This window comes from Callithrix jacchus, chromosome 1 (assembly GCF_049354715.1).
Source record: "Callithrix jacchus isolate 240 chromosome 1, calJac240_pri, whole genome shotgun sequence".
NCBI lineage: Eukaryota > Metazoa > Chordata > Mammalia > Primates > Cebidae > Callithrix > Callithrix jacchus.
The window spans coordinates 203974927-203987298 of record NC_133502.1 but is presented as its reverse complement, the minus strand read 5'-3'; the positions used below and the strand labels follow the sequence as shown (position 1 = coordinate 203987298).

General features: G+C 38.4%; 1 long non-coding RNA gene and 1 pseudogene across 1 annotated transcript in view; one reads left to right on the top strand and one right to left on the bottom strand.

Moving 5' to 3' along the window:
• The window catches only part of LOC108588990 (uncharacterized), a 90909-nt gene that overhangs the window by 41892 nt on the left and 36645 nt on the right, over positions 1–12372 (bottom strand). The gene's annotated exons all lie outside the window — the stretch shown is intronic.
• Positions 5820–6738, top strand: LOC100387534 (ribosomal protein L6 pseudogene; annotated as a pseudogene).

The window sequence follows — 12372 nt, the reverse complement described above, 5'->3', positions numbered from 1 at the left end:
ATGCTGGGAAAAGATTGCTGAAGTTGGAGGAAGTAGGGAACCAACAACTTTAAAAAAACTTTTAATTGTGGTAAAATACACATAACATAAAAATTTACCATCCTAACCATTTGTAAACATACAGTTTAGTAGTGCTAAGTATATTCACATATTGTACAATAGTTCTCCAGAACATTTTCATCTTGCAAAACTGAAAGCCTACATCCACCGAACAACTACTCCCTGTTTCGGTCACTGGTAACCATCCTTCTTCTTTCTGTTTCTACAGACACTTCCCATAAGTGCTATCATATGGTATTTATCCTTTTGTGACTGGCTTATTTCACTTAGTATAACGTCCCCGACACCCACCCATATTGTAGCATGTGTTGGAATTTCCTTTCTTTTTAATACAGATTATTTCATTATATGTATACCGTATGCCGCATTTTGTTTATCCATTCATTCATTCATCAGCAAACATTTAGATTGCTTCTACCTTTCAACTATTGTGAATAATGCTGCTACTAACGTGGGTGTACAAATATCTCTTTAAGACCCAGGCTGGGCATGGTGGCTCACACCTGTAATCCCAGCACTTTGCAGGGCCAAGGCGGGTAGATTACTTGAGGTCAGGAGTTTGAAACCAACCTGTCATACAAGTTAGAATCCCATCTCTACTAAAAATAAAAGATTAGCTGGGCATTAGTGGTGCATACCTGTATATCCCAGCTACTTGAGAGGCTGAGGAAGGAGAATCACTTGAGTCTGGGAGGTAGAGGTTGCAGTGAGCCGAGATCACACCACTGCACTCCAGCCTGGGCAACAAGAGTGAAACTTTGAAAGACAGAGAGAGACAGAGAGAGAAAAAAAAAAAGAAGAAAGGAAGAACGAACGAACGAACATCAGTTCGAAAAGAACTCCTATCAAATCAACATGAATTCCACTAGAACGGAAGCAAGAACAAACATTAAATTTATAGTAAAGCTTGGGTGGAAGAATGGTGAAATCATTCATGATTCACGAAAAGTTTATGGGTACAATGCTCCAAAGAAATGAGCAGTTTACAGGTGTATAATTTAAGAAATGAGACTATGTTGAAGATGAAGCCTGCAGTGGCAGAACATCCACATCAATTTGCAAGGAAAAAATTCATTTTGTTGGGGCCCTAATTGAAGAGGACTGATGAGTAACAGCAGAAACAACAGCCAATAACATAGACATTTCAACTTGTTCAGCTTACACAATTTTGATGGCAAAATTACAGCTGAGCAAACTTTCCAATTTATGGGTGTCAAAATTGTTGCACAGATGAGATCAGCTGCAGACAAGAGTAGAGCTTTCTTTCTTTTAAATTTTTTTTGAGTAGAGTCTTGCTCTGTTGCCCAAAATCATGGCCCACTGCAACCTCTACCTTTTGGGTTCAAGTGACTCTCCTGCCTAGGCCTCCCAAGTAGCTGGGACTACAGGCATGCACCACCATACCCCGCTAATTTTTGTACTTTTAGTGGAGACAGGGTTTCATCATGTTGGCCAGGCTGGTCTCAATCTCCTGACCTAAGGTGATCTATGCGCCTTGGCCTCCCAAAGTACTGCGATTACAGGCATGAGCCACCATGCCCAGCCAAGAGCAGAACTTTCAAAAGATGTTTTAAATAGGATCAAGATCCTGAGGCTTTTTTTAAACTGTAAGGAGATGAAACATGGCTTCACCAGTACAATCCTGAAGACAAAGCACAATCAAAGTAATGGCTACCAAGTAGAATTGGTCCAGTCAGAGCAAAAGCAGACCAATCGAGAGGAAATATCTAGGCAACAGTTTTTGGGATGCTGAAGCCATATTGCCTGTTGACTTTTTGAAAGACCAAAGAGTGATCATATCTGCTTACTATGGAGTGTTTTGAAAAAGCAAAAACTCTAGCAGAAAAACACCCAGGAAAGCTCCATCAGAGAGTCCTTCTCTACCACAACAGTGCTCTTGCTCATTCCTCTCATCAAACAAGGGCTATTTTGCAAGTGTTTCAATGAGAAATCATTAGACATCCACCTTGCAGTCCTGATTTGGCTCCTACTGACTTCTTTTTGTTTCTTAATGTTAAAAACAACTTTAAAGGGTATTCAGTTTTCTTTTGCTTTTATTTTTGAGATGGAGTTTCGCTCTTGTTACCCAGGCTGGAGTGCAATGGCGTGATCTCTGCTCACCGCAACCTCCGCCTCCTGGGTTCAGGCAATTCTCCTGCCTCAGCCTCCTGAGTAGCTGGGATTACAGGCATGTGCCACCATGCCCAGCTAATTTTTTGTATTTTTAGTAGAGATGGGGTTTCACCATGTTGACCAGGATGGTATCAACCTCTCGACCTCGTGATCCACCCGTCTCGGCCTCCCAAAGTGCTGGGATTACAGGCTTGAGCCACCGCGCCTGGCCTCAGTTTTCTTTAGTTAATAATGAGATAAAATGGCATTGACATAGTTAAATTTCCAGGATCCTCAATTTTCTGTCTTGTCTAGTTTCAAGATACTTACAAAAGTTTCTTGAACTTGATGGAGCTTATGCTGATAAATAAAATATACATTTATTTTTATCTTTTAATTTTCCCACAACCTTTTTGAATTCTCCTTGCATGAAGACTTGGTGGGGCATTTTGAGGGTAGGGGCTACTGTTTTTGCTACTGTTCAAGTTGTTGTTGCTATCAACCTCCCCTCCCCCTCTGTAATATGTTTCATGATTAGAAGCATCCTGGTGATCACTAAGAGCTCCATCACTTCAACATCCTTTCTTCTAATTATTTCATAAATTGATCAGATTTTAGACATGATGATTTATGCCATTAAAGATACTTAGCTGTGGCAGGTCAAGATGATGACACCTGGCATAGTGGATTTCTAATTGTTTACAGAAACTAGTATACATCTATTCTTTGAAGACCCCTAAAAGCAAATCTGGTGCTCATGTTAAAAGGGTCGTAGGTTGTCCTGCAAAGTGCTTATTCCAGAGACTCTCTTCCACTTTGATCCACACAAGCTAAATTTTGGATACAATGGGGCTGAATAATGGAGTTCAGGGAGTACAGAATGATGAGTCAGAGGGTTGGATTCATGTTCCAGCTCTCTTCTAAGTAGTTGCTTAGCCTCTTTGGGACTCAGTTTTCTCATCTACACAATGGGGATTGTCATCTTTGCCTTAGCTTTTTAGAATTTGTGACAGTAATTGAACTAGACAATGAATATGAAAAGACTTTAAAAACTATAAACCACCACACAAAGTGAAATGACCATATTATTTACTATTGGAATGATGATACCTACACTTTTGCCTGGAGTGGGTTTCAGGACTTTTATGGAGAGTGGGTTCCATATATAGTCGCTAACTCCAATGAAGTGCTTGGCTGATTTTACTACTTTCAGAATAAAAAAAAGGTGACCTCAAAACTGTCGATGCATGACTCAACACTCATTTCTAAATATTTATCCAAGAGAAATGAGAACATACACCCATAGAAAATATTAGCACATGAATGCTCATAGGTCTATTCAGGAAAACCTAAAACTGGAAACAACCTAACCAACAACAAATGAATGGATAAAGAAATGTTTGTATATTTCTGAAGTGAAATACTACTCAGCAATCAAAGGAAAAAATTACTGATATACATAAAATGGATGAATCTCACAGGCTTTACACTTATAGAAAAAATGCCTGACACTAAAGACTACAAAGTATATCATTCCAATGAATATTTGATGTTCTAGAATAGGTAAAACTAATCATTGGTGACAGCAATCAAATACATGATTGCCAGAAATGGCATCTCCGTAGAGTTTAGTTCTTAGCTTCATTAATTGCTCAAGTCAACTATGTTGACTGAGCACCAGCAAGGCCTTGTGAGAAAAACATAAATAAAAATTGCCCTCCTTGGAAAACATACATATGGGAAAAAAAAGAAAAAGAAAAACTTAGTTCTGTTAGTTCCCAGCAGGAGTGCTGACATTGTGTCCATGTCAACCAAAATTATGTAAAATCACTTTTAAAAGTACAGAGCCAACATACTCACTTACAGTGTGCAATCTATCTAGACTGAGAATGTATCAGTCAGCCACACACTTCTATTCTAGTTTAAGAAATATACTCGGGGAAGTGCATTAAGACTAGAAGATTGATAGGTACATATAAATTGAGTCAGGTTAAGGGATATTTTTAACAAGTGCTGGGAGCAGAATGAGTCACCTCTCTCCACCACAGGTACGTAACCGCCCTGAGGTCATTAGTGAGTCAGGGTACCCATCTGCTAAGAGTATTCTATGAACATACTGAGAGTTTACTTACCATTCATTTTTATTTTTAAAACGTTATTTTATTTATTTTTTTCTGTTTCTGTACTTTCTTTTTTTCTGTTTTTTGTACTTTCTTTTTTTTATTTTATTTTTAATACACACACACACACATTAGTAATGGATGAGAAAGAGTTCTTAAAGCTGATGGCCACAGGATCCATATATATATATATAAAACTTTTTTTTCATTTATCCATTCACTTAATACATATGACGGAGGGCTTTGTATGTGCCAGGCTCTGTGATGAATGCTGGAAATTCAATAGTGGAAAAGACTCAGTCTCTGCTTCCAAAGAGCATCATGAGCTAAGTGCTGCAATGAGGGATTGCAAACTATTGTTATCAGAGCACAGAGAAGGGACCCAACCAGCCTTGAAGAATCAGAGGAGACTTCTAAGGTAATGGGGTGTGACTAGGGATCACATTGTTTCAAGTAGCAGTAACAGGATGTACTCAGGTCAAGATGTGAGAGAGAACATATGAGTTTAAGAAACTAACAGTAGCTCCCTACAGCTGAAGCAGGAGTACAAAATAGTGAGTTTAAGTGATGAGGCAAGAGACACAAAGAAGGCTGACCATGCAACTATACCCACGAATACAAAGCAACCCCTCTGAGACATCTTAAGGAAGCCAGAAATGGGAGTGCCTTGATACCAAGCCAGAGAGACTATAATACTAAGTAGATAGTCAGAGCAGCATTCCTCTGGGAAGAATGAAACAAGCCCTGAATTTGGAGGTAAGTTGTGGACTGGTGATTAGAGGAGAGGTAAAAGGCACCAAAGCAAGAGACAATATTGGTGCAAAGCTGAGGTTAAGTGGATGACAAAATAAAGAGCATAAGGGGCTCAGACACAGACTGAGCAGAAAACAAGTAGCATCTGAACCTAGGTTGAGTTAGTAATGGATGAGAAAGCGTTCTTAAAGCTGATGGCCGAGGGATCCATATATAAGAATGTCCAGTCTCCCCAAATTGATCCAGAAGTTCAGTGCAATATCAATCAAAACCCACTAACAAGTTTATTGCAAAGTGTAAATGAAAATACAAGAATTTTTAAAAAGCAGAGCAATATTGAAAACCCAGGAAAAATTTGGAGGACTTATAAAACTTGATTTCAAAACTTACCATTATCAAGATACAGTATTACAGGCACAAGGAGAGACAAATAGATAAATGGAATATAGGAGTCTGGAGATATACCCACATGCATGTGGTCAGTTGATTTTTGGCCAAGGTGCCAAGTCAGTTCAAAGGAGGCAGTGATACAAGTGTTTGGGAGAACATGACAGAGGGCTCATAACCAGAATATTAGCATAAATATAATTCTTTCAAATCAATAAGACAAATATCCAATAAAAATGAGCAAAGATTAAAAATGACTTAGATTAATGGGAAATATGTCAATGTTGTTAGTCTTCAATGGAATTTAAATTAAACCACAAGAGATACTATTGTATCTAATACCCACTAGAATAACCAAAGGAAAAAGGACAGACAAAAGCAAATGCCGCTCTTTCCCATCTTGCAAGATGGCCGGTGAAAAAGTTGAGAAGCCGGATACTAAAGAGAAGAAACCTGAAGCCAAGAAGGCTGATGCTGGTAGCAAAGTGAAAAAGGCTAGCCTCAAGGCTAAAAAAAAGCCCAAGAAGGGGAAGCCCCATTGCAGCCGCAATCCTGTTCTTGTCAGAGGAATTGGCAGGTATTCCCGATCTGCCATGTATTCCAGAAAAGCCTTGTACAAGAGGAAGTACTCAGCGGCTAAATCCAAGGTTGAAAAGAAAAAGAAAGAGAAGGTTCTTGCAACTGTTACAAAACCAGTTGGTGGTGACAAAAACAGCGGCACCCGGGTGGTTAAACTTCGCAAAATGCCTAGGTATTATCCTACTGAAGATGTGCCTCGAAAGCTGTTGAGCCACGGCAAAAAACCCTTTAGTCAGCACGTGAGAAAACTGCGAGCCAGCATTACCCCCGGTACCATTCTGATCATCCTCACTGGTCGCCACAGGGGCAAGAGGGTGGTTTTCCTGAAGCAGCTGGCTAGTGGCTTGTTACTTGTGACTGGACCTCTGGTCCTCAATCGAGTTCCTCTGCGAAGAACGCACCAGAAATTTGTCATTGCCACCTCAACCAAAATTGATATCAGCAATGTAAAAATCCCAAAACATCTTACTGATGCTTATTTTAAGAAGAAGCAGCTGCGGAAGCCCAGACACCAGGAAGGTGAGATCTTCGACACAGAAAAAGAGAAATACGAGATAACAGAGCAGCGCAAGATTGATCAGAAAGCTGTGGACTCACAAGTTCTACCAAAAATTAAAGCTATTCCTCAGCTCCAGGGCTACCTGCGATCTGTGTTTGCCCTGACAAATGGAATTTATCCTCACAAATTGGTGTTTTAAATGTCCTAATAATCTAATTAAATAACTGATTGCCTTTAAAAAAAAAAAAAAAAAAAAAAAAAAGCAAATGCCGGTGAGGATGTAGAGCAACTCTCACACATTGTTGGTGGTAATGTAAATCTTATACAACCATTACAAATAAAGGTTTGGCAGTTTCTCATAAAATCGAATTCACTTCTCCACTATGATTAGGCTTTTCACTGTTAAGCATCTGGCTCCCTAGAATTGAAAACATATGTTCATAAGGAGACTTGCAAATATATATTCTCCCACATCAGGAGAAATTTGCTATGCATTTAACTAAGATTAATGCTAGAGTTTATAATGGGATTCTTCAAATCTAAAAGAAAACACAAAGAATATAATAGTAAATGGTGCAAGAGGTGTGAAAAAGTAATTCACGAAGGAAACATATGGAAATATCATCAGTTTAATAATCAGGAAAGTGCAATTAAAACCACTGTGATATACCATTTCACACTCATTTGGTTTCAAACTACAGCAACAAAAATCTCTTGATAATAAAGGCTGGCCAGCCTATATGTAACTGGGCACTATCTTCCTGGTAGGACTATAAATTACACTAATTACTTTGCAAAGAAGTTGGCAATATGTATTTAAGTAGACTGTGTATATACTCTTTGATGCAGCAATTTCACTAGGTATGTGCCCATCCCCCTAAATGCCAGCATCAACAGAGAAATAGTAATGATTAGCATAATATTCTATTATGGTTTATAAAATATGCAGGTCTGTTGAGTTTTTTTTTCTTTTTTACATTCCTAATATGGTTAATTTTCGCACTCTCTCCTTTATGTGATTAATTATGCCAAAGTTTTAATTTATTAGTGTTTTGAAGATAACTTTGATTTGATTTGATCTTATTTTTTCTATTTTAGTAATTTTTACTCTTAGTTTTATTATTCCATTCTATTCCCTTCAGATTTAATCTGTTATTTCTCTTTGATCTTCTTAAATGTAACCACTTCCTAAATTATTTTCAGTGTTCCCTATTTCTCAATATATGAATTTAAGGCTATAAATTTTCCAGGAACTTCAGAAAATGTCAAAAAGCTTCTGTATGTACTGCTTTCATTGTTATATGAGGCTAAATGTTTTCTAATTCCACTGTAAGTTTTTCTTTAAACCATGAATTATAAAGATGTGTATTTTCAGTTGCCAAGTGAGTGTGGCTTTGTATTCTTGCTACTGATTTCTAATTTTATGGCACTGTAAAATATTTATTGTTTGGTCTTGCTAAGATTTTACTTAAGGGCCATTCTGTGGTCAATGTTTACAATAATTTCACATGAGCCAGAAAGCAAATTCATTTTCTTTGGTGGTAAATTTCTCTATTTGTCCATTAGCTCAAGTTTGCTCATGGGATTTACATGTTCTAAATCCCACTAATATTTCATATATTCAATATATCAGTTCCTAGAAGAGATATTGTCAAATCACACTCTATGATTATAGATATATTACTTCTTCTTTGCAATTGTGTCAAGTTTTTAGGTTCTCTGGCTAGCCACTTACAGGTTCAAGATATATTCCACACATTCTCATTTTATCCTCTATGTCTCTAACTTCTATTTTATATTTTCTATCTTTTTGTGGCATTCTGGCTAATTTTCCTGGTTTACTCATCCTCTCCTTAGCTGCTAATTTGATTTCAACCTAAGCACTGAGTTTTTAATTAATTGAAGTTATATTTGTTGTTCCTTTAAAAACTCTAAACAGCTTTTTTTTGTTTCCAAGGTATTATTATTGTAACCAGCAGCTTAGCAGCTGAGTCTCAAACTGCATTTAAAACTTTTTTCTTCTGTCCCCTTTCCTCTTCCCCATCCCAGTCTCAAGATGTAACTTTAAGATAAACTGCATATATATTACCTTTCATCTTAAAATACAGCCTCAGAATGTACTGTGAATCTCCACTCTCTTTCCTTTACCAAACTATACTTCCATGCCTTATGCACATTTATTTACCTAACTGCTTGTTAAACATGGACCATGCTGTCTCATCTGGTCATGTATTTCCTTAGAACCTTCAGGAGTTGGATCCTGATGGGGGCCAGTCACCTCTGGATTTCTCTCTACAACAAAAAGTTACTTTAAGGATGGAACCCACGCCTGCCTGAAGAGTGGAATTGCTTTCTGCTCTTCCCCTGCTAGCACGGATAATGAAATCTCACTCCCTCTTTTCACAACTAGTTATTATTTTTGACTTTTTTCCACAAGTGGTGAGCAGCCAGACCCTTTTGCCAGTTACAGTATTTCTATTTCTTATTACCTTGCTCATTTAAAATATACTTACAGTTCTTTTAGATTTAACGTATTAGTTGGAGGTTTCTTTCATGGGGGTAATTCTCATTATGACATGACCTCATAAAAGTTAATTTCCTTAAATATTCTTTTTTTCCCCAGTAAAGTCAACTTTAGCAGGATTTATATTTCTTTTTAGTTTTAGGTCAGGAGGAGAAAACCAGGAAACCACAGAGTTCAATTACCTTGGACTAATTTAAGATTTCCTTTATCAACTTGTGTTTCTTACCAGGCATGTTTATACTTACCATGGTTTAAACATACCATTCAGGTTTAATTCTTACACTCATACACGGCAAAGTCATGATATTTTGCTAATAAATGGTCTGGACAGATAGCAAGTTTCCTCAGCATTGATGGCTAGATCCTTAACATGTTCATATTGTAGTAAGCTCCCTGTCAGGGGAGAAATTCAGGCCAAGCTACATAATCTCCATAGGGATGTGGTTGAAGGATCTGGTAAAACTTTGATTAAAACACCATCATGGTGCAATTCTAACCATCCATGATGATCTCTACTCTCTTGTATCTGTTACATTTCAAAGGCTGTCCACATGCACTGATCCACTCTCTTACTTGACAATGACATGCCAGCAATTCAGTGGTCTTTAGGCTTCATGCCTTAAATCTCCTATCTTAGTAAACAGCTGGAGAACAGCTTCCTGAGGCATGTTCAGAAGGATTAGGACACTTATCCAAGTCTCTCTTTCCTATGACTGGGACAGACTCCATCTTTTCAGACCCTGAGTTAGCTGTCACATCTACTCAATTCCTATGGTCTCCTGGTAGGTTTGGGCTAGATTGGCCCTAATGCTTTGTGGGAAGGAGCATGGAGAGGAACAGCAGCAACCACCAACACCTTCATGATTAATTATGATTCCTTGATCTCAGCCACAGCAGGAGCTCAGAAATTGTCAAAGCTTGAGTTCAATGTTTACATCCTGCTGAGAAAGTTTCAAATTCAGTCTGGCAGAAAAAATCATGAAACTTGCAGGTTGAGGTGTAAGCTGTAGTACTAACCCAGGGGAAAATGTTGTTGGTTTGCTCATGTTCCAGCACTTCCCAAAGAAGATTTTGGGAGACTTATCACAAGGAACACATACACACAGTCATGAACAGAAATAGAACATATGAATTCCCAAAGAAAAAGGAAACCACGCTGGCAATGACTGAGGCTATTATTGCTTTTATATATAAACAGTTGTAGCAAATTGTCTTTCCCAAAGATGGCACCAGTATCTCCCATCAGTTTTATTCTTCTGTAATGCAACCTTAACACACTCAGGTGGGGGTATTTCTCCACTTGTGCATTAGTTTCCTAGGGCTGTCATGAAAACTGGGAGGCTCAAAACAATGGAAATTTATGCTTTCATAGTTCTGGAGGTCAAGATCAAGGTCAAGGTATCAGCAGAGTCGCTTCCATCTGGGAGATCTAAGTGAGGATCTGTCCCATGCTTTTCTCCAGGGGTGGTGGTTGCTGGCAATCCTTGGTGTTCCTCGACTTGCAGTTACATCATTCTGAACTCTACCTCCATCATTACATGGCTTTCTTCCCTATATCCCTCTGTGTCTGTATATCTCCTCTTGTAAGAATACCAGTCATTGGACCTGGGCCCACCCCAATCCGATATGACCTCATCTTAACTAATTATACCTGCAAAGAACCTATTAAATAAAGCCATATCCTGATATTCTGGGCAGATATAAATTTTAGAGGACATTTCCAACCCAGTATAACTCCTTTGAATCTGAGCATGTCTTATGATTGCTTTGACCACTAGAATAATGTAGGAGAGATTCTGTGCCAATTTCAGGCTAGTTTTGGCTTTCCGCCTCCTGGGATGTTTGGTCTTAGACATCTCTTGGAAGCAAGCCACCCTGCTGTGAGAAGTCCATGCCACCCGGAGAGGCCACAAGTAGAGAGAAGGTGTTTAGAGGGATCTTCAGTAAAGCTCCTAGACAACAGCTACCATCAATTGCCAACCATATGCCCGAACCACCTTGGACATTCCAGTTGAGTGGTGCCTTCATGTGACTATAGCCTCAGCCGACATTTGTAACTACATGAGAGATCCTTTTGTTTGTTAAATGCACCAAGCTTGTCCCAAACTTGGGGCCTTGGAACTAACTCTTCTTTTTGTCCAAATGACTTTTCTCTCAAGCATTCACATGGACAGCTCCTTAACATCCAGGTCTGAGGACAAATAGTACCTCCTTGAAATAGCCGCTTGACTGTATAACCCCATGTTATTTTCATTATAGTACTTATTGATGTCTGAAACTCCCTTGTTTACATATTTGTTTACTTGGTTTTTATTCCAGATCTCGTACTCTTTCCTTTAGAATTTAAGCTTCATGCAGGAGAAACCTTTTCATTCTTGCTTACTGCACTACTGGCAACTTCCTAACAGTGTTGGACACATAGTTAATTCTCATTAAATAAATGTTGAATGAACAAACAAATGAGAATATGTGTTTTCAAGTTAGAAGGGAGTCAGGTAAACGGGGGTCCAAAGCTTAGCTGTACCATTTATTTGAGTCCTCATGGAAGTTACTGAATTTCTCATAGCTCAGTTTTGTTGTCTGTAAAATGGGAATCAGAATATTCATCTCAAAGTGGTTTTGTAATTATTTGATGAGATAATTTATGTGTGGCATGTACACATTTCAACTGGGGAATTCACGTTTTTCAAAAATACAATTAATGTTATTGGAATTGCTTTATTATTATTATTATTATTATAAATCCACTGTGTCAGAAACATAATTGCAAAACATTTAGAGTTCTCGGGTTCTTCTGTCTTGTCACAAGGTGCTAGGCATGTGGTGAAGTCTTAATGCTCATCACCAAACGTTTCTACTTTCTTTCTTCCAGACACATGACAGGTATAGCACTGTCCCCTTTGAAGACAACTGGCCAATGAAATGTAAGTGGGCATGGTGTATGTCACTTCCTTGAAGGAGCACTGACAGCAGTATTTAACAAGCCATAGTCTCATTCTTCATTCTGCAAGCACATAGTAAGATGAAGGCTTCATCTGCTAGGCCGCTGAGTGATCGGGATGAGCAGAGACTCCTTGTTGACACATGCTGGGTATGTAACATGAGCAAGACTTTTGTAGATTAATTTGCTGGATGTGAAGGCTGTTACTGCAGTCTATCTTGAATGATTCAATGCATTTTCTAGGGCAAAGGCATTTGGTAGGACATTTTGGATCATGGGAGGCAATGTAATACAGAAGTATAGAGCAAGATGTGTTCAAAATATTTCACAATTAGTAGAACACAAGCACACCAATCTGAATGGCAGGAAGAACCAGTTGAAGATGTCGACAGAAAAC